Consider the following 12,594-nt stretch of genomic DNA (forward strand, 5'->3'; position numbering starts at 1 on the left):
CACGCTCCTCCATCCATTCCAACATGCCTGCACTGTCTTCTTCACTTCTCTTGCGTACTTGCCATTACTTTGTACAGTTGACCCCAGATATTTGAACTCATCTTCTTTGACCACCTCTGTTCCTTGCAGCTGTACCATTCCACTGTCCTCACCCTCATTCATGCGCATGTACTCCAGCTTGCTCTGAATGACTTTCATTCCCCTTCTCTCTAGTGCATACCTCCATGTCTCTAAGTTTTCTTTCACTTGCTCCCTGTTCTTGCTACAAATCACAATACCACCTGGAAATATCATTGTCCATGGGGCATCCTGTAGTCTGTCAACCTGCCCATGGTGGTGTAGTGGTGAGCATTGTTGCCTCACAGCAAGAAGGTTCTGGGTTCAAGCCCAGTGGCTGACAGGGGCTTTCTGTGTGGAGTTTACATGTTCTCCCCGTGTCTGCGTAGGTTTCCTCTGGGTGCTCTGGTTTTCCCCACAGTCCAAAGACATGTGGTTAGGTTAACATGGGGCAGACTTGGGCTGAAGTGCCCTTGAGCAAGGCACCTAACCCCCAACTGCTCCTGGGTGCTGTAGCATACCTGCCCACTGCTCTGGGTATGTGTGTGTTCACTGCTTCAGATGGGTTAAATGCAGAGGAGGAATTTCACTGCGTGCTTAAATCTGTGCTTGAGTGTATGTGTGATAAATAAAGGCTTGTTCTTCCATTGCAAACAAGAAAGGGCTTAGGGCCAAGACCTGGTGTTTTCCAACATCCACCTTAAATGCCTCCATCATTCCTACTACACATCTCACTGCTGTCACACTGTCCTCATACATATCCTGCACCAATCTCACATACTTCTCTGCCACTCCTGATTTCCTCATGCAGTACCTCCTCTCTTGACACCCTGTCATATGCCTTCTCTAAATCCACAAACACATAATGCAGCTCCTTCTGGCCTTCTCTTTACTTTTCCATCAACATTCTGAAAGCAAATATTGCAACTGTAGTACTCTTTCCGGGCATGAAACCATATTGATGCGCACATATCTCTACTTCTTCTCTTAGCCTAGTTTCCACTTCTCTTTCCCATAACTTCATGCTGTGGCTGGTCAACTTTATGCCTCTACAGTTATTACAGCACTGGACCTTGCCCTTGTTCTTGTATATTGATACTAGTATACTTCTTCTCCACTCCTCAGGCATCCTCTCACTTTCCAAGCTCTTGTTAATCTAGTCAAAAAGTCATTTGCCATCTCTCCTAACTATCTCCATGCCTCCACTGGAATATCATCTGGGCTAACTGCCTTACCCCTTTTCATTCTCTTTATAGCTCGCCTGACTTCCTCCTTGCTAATCTGCTGTACTTCCTGATTCACAATCTCCACCTTCTCTCTCTTTCATTTTCTTCATTCATCAGCTTCTCAACACACATTCTTCACTTGTCAGCACATTTCCATCTGCATCATTTATCAGCCTAACCTGCTGCACATCCTTCCCAGCTTGATCTCATTGTCTTGCTAATTGGTACAGGTCATTTTCTCCATCCTGAGTTTCGAACCTTTCATATAGTTAATCATATGCCTTTTCCTTCACCTTTGCCACTGCTCCCCTTGCTTTCCTTTGCATCTCCTTGTATTCTTCTCTGCTCTCTTGATCTCTCTTTTTATGTAGTTTTGCTTTGCCAACTTTTTCCTCCTTATACTCTCCTGGACTTCCTCATTCCACCACCAAGTCTCCTTGTCTTCCTTTCTTTGTCCTGATGTCACTCCCAGCATCTTCCTAGCTGTTTCCCACACTACTTCTGCCATAGTTGTCCAATCATCCAATACCTCTTCACCCAATATCTGTCTCACCATATACCTAAATTCTGACTTAGAAACTTTCTCCTTCAACTTCCACCATCTGATTTTTGGTTTAGCTTTCTCTTTTTTCCTCTTTTTTTTACCTCTCAACCACCATGCCATGCTGCTTAGCTACACTCTCCCCTGCTATCACTTTGCAGTCTCCAATCTTCTTCAAATGGCATCTCCGACATAAAATATAGTTGGAGAAATATAAAAAAATATATAGACTGAGAACACCTTCCACGGGCGGCACGGTGGTGTAGTGGTTAGCGCTGTCGCCTCACAGCAAGAAGGTCCTGGGTTCGAGCCCCGGGGCTGGCGAGGGCCTTTCTGTGTGGAGTTTGCATGTTCTCCCCGTGTCCGCGTGGGTTTCCTCCGGGTGCTCCGGTTTCCCCCACAGTCCAAAGACATGCAGGTTAGGTTAACTGGTGACTCTAAATTGACCGTAGGTGTGAATGTGAGTGTGAATGGTTGTCTGTGTCTATGTGTCAGCCCTGTGATGACCTGGCGACTTGTCCAGGGTGTACCCCGCCTTTCGCCCGTAGTCAGCTGGGATAGGCTCCAGCTTGCCTGCGACCCTGTAGAAGGATAAAGCGGCTAGAGATAATGAGATGAGATGAGAACACCTTCCTTCACCCTTATGTTACTCTGTGCTCTTCTTTCTTCTTAAAGTATGTATTCAACACAGCCATTTCCATCCTCTTTATGAAATACACCACCATCTACCCTTCCACATTTCTCTGCTTCACTCTGTACCGACCCATCACCTCCTCATCACCCCTGTTCCCTTCTCCAACATGCCCATTTAGGTCTGCTCCAATCACCACTCTTTCCTTTTTTGGTTTACTTTCAACCACTTCATCCAACTCACTCCAGAAATTCTTCTTTCTCCTCCATCTCACACCCCACTTGAGGGGCATATGCCCCGACAATGTTCATCATTACCCCTTCAATTTCCAGCTTCACACTCATCACTCTGTCACTCTCTTTACCTCCAACACTCTTCATTCAAGACTACACCATTTCTCCTCCCATCCACACCATGATAGAAAAACTTGAAACCACCTCCAATGTTCCTGGCCTTACTTCCCTTCCACTTTGTTTCTTGTACATGCAGGATGTCAATCTTTCTCCTCTCAATCATATCAGCCGGTTCTCTTCCTTTGCTAGTTATAGTGCCAACATTTAAAATTCCAACTTTCAATTCCACTTTCCTGCCCTTTCTATTCTCACGTTTCTTCCAAATTTGCCTTCCACTTCTCTCACCAGTACCATAGTTTCCACTGGTGCCCTGTTGGGAAACAGTTCCAGTGGTGGTTGTTGCTGTTAACCCGGGTCTTGACCAATCCAGTATGAAAGTCCTCTTCATCATCTGCACAGTTGATTTGGCATGAGTTTTACACCGGATGCCCTTCCTGACGCAACCCTTTCCATTTATCTGGGCTTGGGACTGGCGCTAAGAATGCACTGGCTTGTGTACCTCAGGTTCTGGATGCTAAGGGATATTTAACCAGAGATGTATAAAGTACTAGAGTAGAGGAGTGGAGTAGAAGTACTATATCAAAAAAGTGACTTGAGTAGAAGTTGAAGTGTTCTTTAAACACCATACTTAAGTGGAAGTACTAAAGTATTCAAAATGTTTTGTACTTAAGTATTGCAAGTCAAAGTATTTTAAAAATTACTACTCAAGTACTGAAAGTAAAAGTACAAGTATTGTGTATATTAAAGAAAGCAGCCAAAAGTTTGAATATCATATTGTTTATATTATTTCAAACATTTAAAGTTAAGGGCACAATTTCTTTGGCTGAAGCAGCAGTACAAGGAGACAAAAGGCCATGTGTTTATGAAAATAAAAAACCACTATTAAAACATCTCAAAGGCTAGAGGGGTATTCCAAGAATATGGCGAAGTGACAAACCTGGGTAAGTTAAGCCCAATGGTAAACCTTATAATAGAACAGCCTGGAAGCATCCTTCTCACAAAGCCAAAGGGCTCTTCCATCATCAGGTTAACCACTGCCTCCAGGTTAACTTACTCAGGTTTGTCTCTTAATCAACTACTTGCAATAGCCCCCAGTAGGCCACATACAAGTATTTATGTAAAAACACATGAGTAGAGCACCTTACAACACTGAGCTCTTTGTAAACACACAAATCAACTATCTGCTGCCCCCCTGCTTATTCCCTTCTTAAAACTAGTGCATACAGTAAAGCAGTCTTTTTTTGGAAGACAGACATTTTTTCAATCTTAACTTGTCAGGGCAACTAAAACATCTCAAAAGGCCAGAGAGGTATTCCAAGAATACGGCTAAGTGACAAACCTGGGCAAGTTAAGCCTAATGGTAAACCTTATAATAGAACAGCCCGGAAGCATCATTCTCACAAAGCCAAAGGGCTCTTCCATCAACAGGTTAACCACTGCCTCCAGGTTAACTTACTCAGGTTTGTCTCTTAATCAACTACTTGGAATACCCCCCAGTAGGCCACATACAAGTATTTCTCATGTAAAAACACACGAGTAGGGCACCTTACAACACCTGAGCTCTTTGTAAACAAAAACAGATCCCCCCCACAGCATCCCTCCCTTCTCTTCCCTGCTTGTGCTTTTTTTCCCCTCCAGTGTATTCCCTTCTTAAACTGGTATGCATAAAGCAGTCAGTTAGGGAGTTAGAAATCCTTTGTTTAATCTCAAAAGTAGTTGGTTTTCAAAATTGGAGTCATTCAGTCTCGCTCTTCTTTGGCTAAAGATTAATCCTGCGATACTAAAAAGCCTCTTGCAGGCTGCTGATGCTGGAAGGGGTGTGTTTAACCTAACAGACATCTTACACACAGCTGGAAAAGACTTGAGCAAGTCCATGTTATCTGCTGAACAGGATAAGTACGCATCTAGCTGTTTGGCGCCGTCTTGTGCCTTTGAACCCCTCATGCCAGAAAAAAAGTCGTCTTCATCAGATGAGCTCGACCTGTTGACCTCACCAGACTGCAACGAGAAGTCTTCAATGTGTTGTTTGATATAGTCCATTCCTAAAATATAAGAGTACATTATAAATAATAATAGTTTCAACCAATCATGACCGTAACCACAGATTTAACATGACAACATTGTCAGTAAGAAATAATGATTTTAATGGAAATGACGGCTTTATACAGGCTAAGAAAGGGCTAATGCACTACTAATATCCATGTTAGTAAGCACTTGGTGTATGATTAATATGCGAATCTTAACTGAAAGTGTTCCCTTTCTTACCTATTTTGATTGTCTCATCTTCCTGTGTCCAATTTGTCTGGAACTTTGGAAGCAGAATAGCAGCGGCCACTAGCTCTGGGTCTTCCATCATAGGGCCAAAGCGATCCTCAATGCCCACCTGCAGAGCATCAACAAGGGGCTTGCAGTATTTTAGTGGTAGCTTGATCCTGTCCAGCTTAATTTTCAGGAGCTTGATGGTTGGGAGCAGCCACCCCATCTGGACATTGGTTTCAGCTTGCAAGATGTTAGTTGCTTGGGCGACTAGAGTCATCACAACAGCAAACTCTGACAGGAATGCAAGTTCGGCTAGATTAAACCTGTGATGAAGACAAGAACATATTTCATTAACACACAGGATTAGTTGTTAGGTGATTAGGTGTAACAATAAGAGACAAAAAAAACAGCATTGCTACATGATCGGCTCATTATCATGCAATGGAATGGTTCATCATTCAATGTTAATCATTCAGTTCAATTGTTGTACAAGTAGACAATATGTACCAGAATTGAGCTTGAGAGAAAGAGTACAATATGATTTTTTTTTTAACTTACATTGGAACATTCAAATCTGTGCAGACAACTCTCATGGCTGCCTCTCCCTTGTCTTTGACAATCCTGAGCAGTCTCTCCACAGCCATGAACACAGAGTTCCACCTTGTTGCAACCGGTCGCACAAGCTGGAGGGGGCAAGCATCTTCCACAGTTTCAGCTGCTATTGAGGATCTTGACCACTTATTCCAAAGTGCATTGCACTTGCCAAATGTTGAATAGTATAATTTCTTGTACGCGTCATTGGACACTGCCTTGCTGGCATTGGTAGTGGCTATTAGGTTAAGAATGTGGCATGCACAACGCTGGTGCTTTGGAAGCTGGAACTCAAAACCATCATCCTCATCCAAAAGTGAAGATACGTCAACAAACTCTACCTCTTCCTCATTTTGGTCTGCTTCCTCCTCCTCCTCCTCCTGAACTTGAGCACCAGCATTGTTATTTTCATCTTCAGTGAAGACTTTGAAGGCTTTGATGAAGTTGGAGCCATTGTCCGTGGTTGTTGTGGCCATTTTCCCCCAAATTTCAAACTCAGCATTAAGTGCGTTTGCCAGAAGGTCAAAAGAGTGAGAGCCTCTTAATCTTTTACAGGCCAGGGCCACAGAGACCCTTTTTAAACTTTCGGGGTCCAACCAATGGGCCGTGACCCCAGTGAAACTACGCCACCTGGCTGACCAGCAGTCAGTGGTTGTTGCGATGTGGTCCACAGTTTTCATGGCCTCAATCATTTTGATCTTCATTTGTTTGGCAGCATCATCAATTCTAGATGTGAGTGTGATTCTTGACATTATTTTGGTATTTGGCACCAGGTCGAACACAAAGTCCCGGAAAGGTTCTTGCTCTATGATGCTGAAAGGCTGAAGTCCTCGGACAACATAATTCACAATGGCCTTGTCAACGGATCTATGGGGCACTGTCCAGCTCTCTAATGTGGGCTGCTTGATGAAGGGGGAGGGAATTGCAGTCTTCCTCATTCGTTTAACTGATGTGAGGTCCTCATATCTTTTCAAGTGGCAGTCATGCTTGCTCTGAAACAAGACAAACATATACAGTGGGGCAAAAAAGTATTTAGTCAGCCACCAATTGTGCAAGTTCTCCCACTTAAAAAGATGAGAGAGGCCTGTAATTTTCATCATAGGTACACTTCAACTATGAGAGACAGAATGGGGGGAAAGAATCCAGGAAATCACATTGTAGGATTTTTAATGAATTAATTGGTAAATTCCTTGGTAAAATAAGTATTTGGTCACCTACAAACAAGCAAGATTTCTGGCTCTCACAGACCTGTAACTTCTTCTTTAAGAGGCTCCTCTGTCCTCCACTCGTTACCTGTATTAATGGCACCTGTTTGAACTCGTTATCAGTATAAAAGACACCTGTCCACGACCTCAAACAGTCACACTCCAAACTCCACTATGGCCAAGACCAAAGAGCTGTCAAAGGACACCAGAAACAAAATTGTAGACCTGCACCAGGCTGGGAAGACTGAATCTGCAATAGGTAAGCAGCTTGGTGTGAAGAAATCAACTGTGGGAGCAATTATTAGAAAATGGAAGACATACAAGACCACTGATGATCTCCCTCAAGCTGGGGCTCCATGCAAGATCTCACCCCGTGGGGTCAAAATGATCACAAGAACAGTGAGCAAAAATCTCAGAACCACACGGGGGGACCTAGTGAATGACCTGCAGAGAGCTGGGACCAAAGTAACAAAGGCTACCATCAATAACACACTATGCTGCCAGGGACTCAAATCCTGCAGTGCCAGACATGTCCCCCTGCTTAAGCCAGTACATGTCCAGGCCCGTCTGAAGTTTGCTAGAGAGCATTTGGATGATCCAGAAGAGGACTGGGAGAATGTCATATGGTCAGATGAAACCAAAATAGAACTTTTTGGTAAAAACTCAACTTGTCATGTTTGGAGGAGAAAGAATGCTGAGTTGCATCCAAAGAACACCATACCTACTGTGAAGCATGGGGGTGGAAACATCATGCTTTGGGGCTGTTTTTCTGCAAAGGGACCAGGACGACTGATCCGTGTAAAGGAAAGAACGAATGGGGCCATGTATCGTGAGATTTTGAGTGAAAACCTCCTTCCATCAGCAAGGGCATTGAAGATGAAACGTGGCTGGGTCTTTCAGCATGACAATGATCCCAAACACACCGCCTGGGCAATGAAGGAGTGGCTTCGTAAGAAGCATTTCAAGGTCCTGGAGTGGCCTAGCCAGTCTCCAGATCTCAACCCCATAGAAAATCTTTGGAGGGAGTTGAAAGTCTGTGTTGCCCAGTGACAGCCCCAAAACATCACTGCTCTAGAGGAGATCTGCATGGAGGAATGGGCCAAAATACCAGCAACAGTGTGTGAAAACCTTGTGAAGACTTACAGAAAACGTTTGACCTCTGTCATTGCCAACAAAGGGTATATAACAAAGTATTGAGATGAACTTTTGTTACTGACCAAATACTTATTTTCCACCATAATTTGCAAATAAATTCTTTAAAAATAAAACATTGTGATTTTCTGGATTTTTTTTTCTCATTTTGTCTCTCATAGTTGAAGTGTACCTATGATGAAAATTACAGGCCTCTCTCATCTTTTTAAGTGGGAGAACTTGCACAATTGGTGACTGACTAAATACTTTTTTGCCCCACTGTATGCTGTACTCGAATTGAGGGGGGATGGGGGGATGCCATCCCCCCTGGAATAAAAAATGGTCAAAATCATCCCCCCTCTAAAATGGACAATTTTATCAATAAATGTGGACATTACTTCTATTTAACATTGGAATTAGAAATGCCATTCCACGTAGCTTTGCTGAAACTGAGCATACAATAAGCTACCATGAGAGAGGGCACGTGCAAGCGAAGCGTTTGAGGAGGTGACATTCAGTTGGGGTTCCGTTATTTTTTATTTCATTCGGTGTCAGTGACAGCAGCGGATTGCAGCATCATGGCCAAGCGGAGTGGACAGCAAGACCTAAGCAAGTTCGGATTTAAGATCGCAAGAAAAAACATTTCAGGAGGTAAGTCAAGAGTTACGAATATCAGTCACACTTTCTGTGAGCCCACTATCATGCTATAAAGTTACCGATATGTCAGTGGCGGCTGGTAGTCTTTCAAACAGGGGAGGCTGGTCGGTTACGATATTTCCAGATTTTAAAAGAAAAAACATCAATTTTGCCCATACTCTTGCCTCTGATCTGGCTGATTGTTGGCAGCGTCACAAACTGTGAAATAACAGGTTCTTTTGGCCCATTAGCCTACTGTCCAATATACATGATGGTGGTGTTGGGGGGAGGGGTATATTTTAACATTTTATATTTTAAAATTGTGGCATGTTGTTTAAAAATTGATCATTACTGAAAGCAGTTCTTTGTCAGGAACCTCAACAGTAGAGCTGGGTGCCACACATTTCATTCAATGACACTTTCCCTATATTTTACTTATTTTGACTGAGAAATGTTTTATTGACAATTTTGATAACTCTTCACTTTTAATCCAGGTCTGTAGTGTGAAATGTTCTCGGCTGTGTTTTTGTTTAAAAATGTTTTCCAAATTGTAGCTGTGTTTAATTCATATGCAGAAAAATATATATTCCAATATAATATACTCAGCATAAACATTTTAAATAGATTCTATATTTTTGGTCCATCCATGACATATTACTAAAGTAGCCTATTTACTGTTGTTGATGTGGGTCACTTGCTGTTAGCCAATTCACTTTCTCATACCAGGAGAGCTGAAAGGAACGAGTATTATTCCCTACCTTTTTCACCAAGTCAATTTGAGGCGTTGGTCTACCCTGCTCTTTAATTTTAATTTTTTCCTCGAAAGGAAGACTGGCAAATGGCTTCGCCAAAATTAAATCAGCAATGCTTGGCATCTGTGCGCAGCTTTCTTGCTAGCTGACTAGCCCCCTCAAGTTCAAGTTCAGTCACTCAAATAAACGAAATTTCTGGAACTAAGATAGCAAACTTGACAACACTATATTTACACTTTATTTACAATGAAAATATATACAAACTAAAAAAGCTGGTAGAAACCGTATGTAATGAATGAAATCAAAATGTAAGCTGATCTCTTACAATACACCACAGCACTTGCGAATCCGCATGGGACTGAACTGAGATTCACCGCTGCCTGTCTATAGTTGAAACGAGCTGTCAATCAAAGAAAATATCCGGCCGCTTTCACCAATCACCAGTCTCCTCGCGGAAAGCTTTGCCATGTCCCTCCCACTGTGAGGCTGGGAGTCCGTAGGCGGGCATTTTCGCAGTATTTGTCCAATAACCGTCTTGCATTTTGAGATTGAAAAGCGCATAGCTCCCAAATGCCATTGAAGTCCCCTGAGGCTGGGAGTCCGTGAGACTCCATGGGCGGGCGTTTTCGCAGTATTTGTCCAATAATCGTCTTGCATTTTGAGATTGAAAAGCGCATAGCTCCCAAATGCCATTGAAGTCCACTGAGGCTGGGCTGCATCGCGCTGTCACGAGGGGGAAAAACTCACGCACACATTAAAGTTATAAGGGAATGATTTTGCACTGTAGTGGGTTGAGCACATTATATTTCTATGATTCTGGATCTGAAATAGCAATGTTATAAGGTCGGCTATAACATAAGCCTAGCGCAATTCATCCTACACGATGTTCGTCATTTTTAGAGGAGGCTGAGCCTCCCTCGTTGTCTTAGACCAATCGCCTGTGCGATATGTAGCCTAATTTGTGGGCGGCAGATAACAACACAGCTATCATAATGAATGTTAGTTTGGAGTCTAGCCAGCTATCGATAGCTTACTCAGGTTCATGTTAGCTTTGATTTCTTGTATAAGGCCATTAACTTAATCAGCCTGGACGTTCGTTTGTTATTCTTCAGGCAACAAAAAGTGTTATTCAAGACAGGAAGGCTAAAATAAACGACACTAGCAGTTTTGAAGGCTTCATTGCCTCATTAGAGAGCAGGTCACAACATGTAAGGCAGAGCAGGATTGGTGTAGGACTCGACAAAGTGTCTGCTAAAATGCAGCTTTCTTTTTCTTCGTCATAGGCTCTTCTTCTGTCTCCTCAATGGGCCTTTTCCCCTTTCCAAAGAAACTTTCCAAAGATGCCTGCTTTTAACTCATTTTGCTAGCTTGTATCCAGTATGTATCAAAGTGCTGGTATGTATCGAAGCAAAGTATCAAAGTATCCAAGGCAGCTCCTTGGTAAGCGTCAACGTTAAGGTGTCACGTGACCTAGATAACAGCGGGAATCAATGTTACAGAAAGAATCCGGTCATTTTTCAAAGCTCAAATCCTCGTTCAGATAATAAATAAATCAGAAATAACATTATAATTATATTTAATTAAATTATCTTATCCACTGCTCTTTATTCCAGATGACAGTCAGCAGCAACTGCAACACAGTGCGACAGGAGCTGGAGGGGACCCGGAGTGTGAGACAATACAGGAGCAGGAGCAAGCAGGAGAACCAACAGCTGAAGAGCTGAAGATTTACAATTTACTGTTGCTTGTTTTAGCTTATTGGTTACCTACCTACCTCTGTATTTAACTCAATGTTCAGCTTTGAATAAAAATTCTATTGACTTGATATGAAAAGATTCAGTTGTTCATTTACATTGCCTGCTGAGGTTTTAATAAATTCTTTACCAAACGATTTAAAAGGAGCCTACCATGACTATGAAGTTACACTTCAAATTTGTCATCTGCATTTCACCCTAATATGGAGAATGTGGTAGGTATGTCAGCCAGGAGACAGACTAAATATGACACATGACATCCACACTGTGCATGTTTTACAGTAAAATACCAGTGTATTATGTTTTTTACAACAATAAAAAGGGTACACAGTGTGTACTACACACTTTATCAGCACAAAATACTGTATGTCTGGTAAATGAACAAGGTCCACACACCTACGTTGTGTGCAAACCCTCCTAAAAGCAAACCAGTTTCCCACCAACGGACCGACCGATGGGTCGACACGCGACTAAAAATTTCACCATCCCCCCTGGTTTGATTTTACAACTCGACCACTGGTAGCACATAATTGTGAAGTGAAACAAAAATGATGAATGGTCTTCAAAATTTTAAACAAATAAAAATCTGAAAAATGTGGTGTGCATTAGTATTCAGCCCCCGTACTCTGATACCTCTAAATACAATCCAATGCAATCAATTGCCTTCAGAAGTCATCTAATTAGTTAGTTCTACTGTGTGTAATTTACTCAGCATAAATACACTTGTTCTGTAACACATGCCTGTGTTACCTTCTGGCTCTCTCCTTTTAGTTATGCTGTCATAGTTAGTTGCCGGAGTCCCTGCTTGTACTCGGTGCAATATGTATACTGTTCCTACTTATTCAGGTGACATTGGGCATACCTAACAACCTGTGTTTTCTTTCCCTCCCCCCCACCCCAAATCTGTCCCTCTGAGTTACATGGAGTCAACAGGAAATCTTTTGGTGGAGAGGGTGGAGACCTCGACTGGCTATCGTAGCCTGCAGGGAATCGGCCGTCAGACATTCTGTCGCATGTCCCAGACCCGGTGAAATGTAACTGAATTGTCTTGGCCAGCCCTAAGGGTCCCATCTGCATCTCATCATTGCTGAGGAGTGTGCTCCCATCACCCAATCAAGCATCCAGCCAGAGCAGGTCATGATATTTTTTACCATATTAACATGCCATTGTTATGCCTGATGTAAGGACTCTCGTCTCTGCGAGTCTACCACACAGATTTAATACTTGTCATTTTTAGGGCATACCTAACAACCTGTGTTTTCTTTCTCTCTCTCTTCCCCCCCCAATCTGTCCCTCTGAGTTACATGTTGATCCTGGGATTGAGATGCTGGCCTCTTCTGCCCCTCGGACCTGCTTGATCCATCCTGGTGCCCTGTGTCTGGTCAGAGTTTTATCACACCGCTCCTGTGAAGGACGGCCCCATGAGGACAGTTGAGGGTTATACCTGTTAAAACTGTG

This window comes from Neoarius graeffei, chromosome 10, assembly GCF_027579695.1.
Source record: "Neoarius graeffei isolate fNeoGra1 chromosome 10, fNeoGra1.pri, whole genome shotgun sequence".
In the NCBI taxonomy this organism is placed as follows: Eukaryota; Metazoa; Chordata; class Actinopteri; order Siluriformes; family Ariidae; genus Neoarius; species Neoarius graeffei.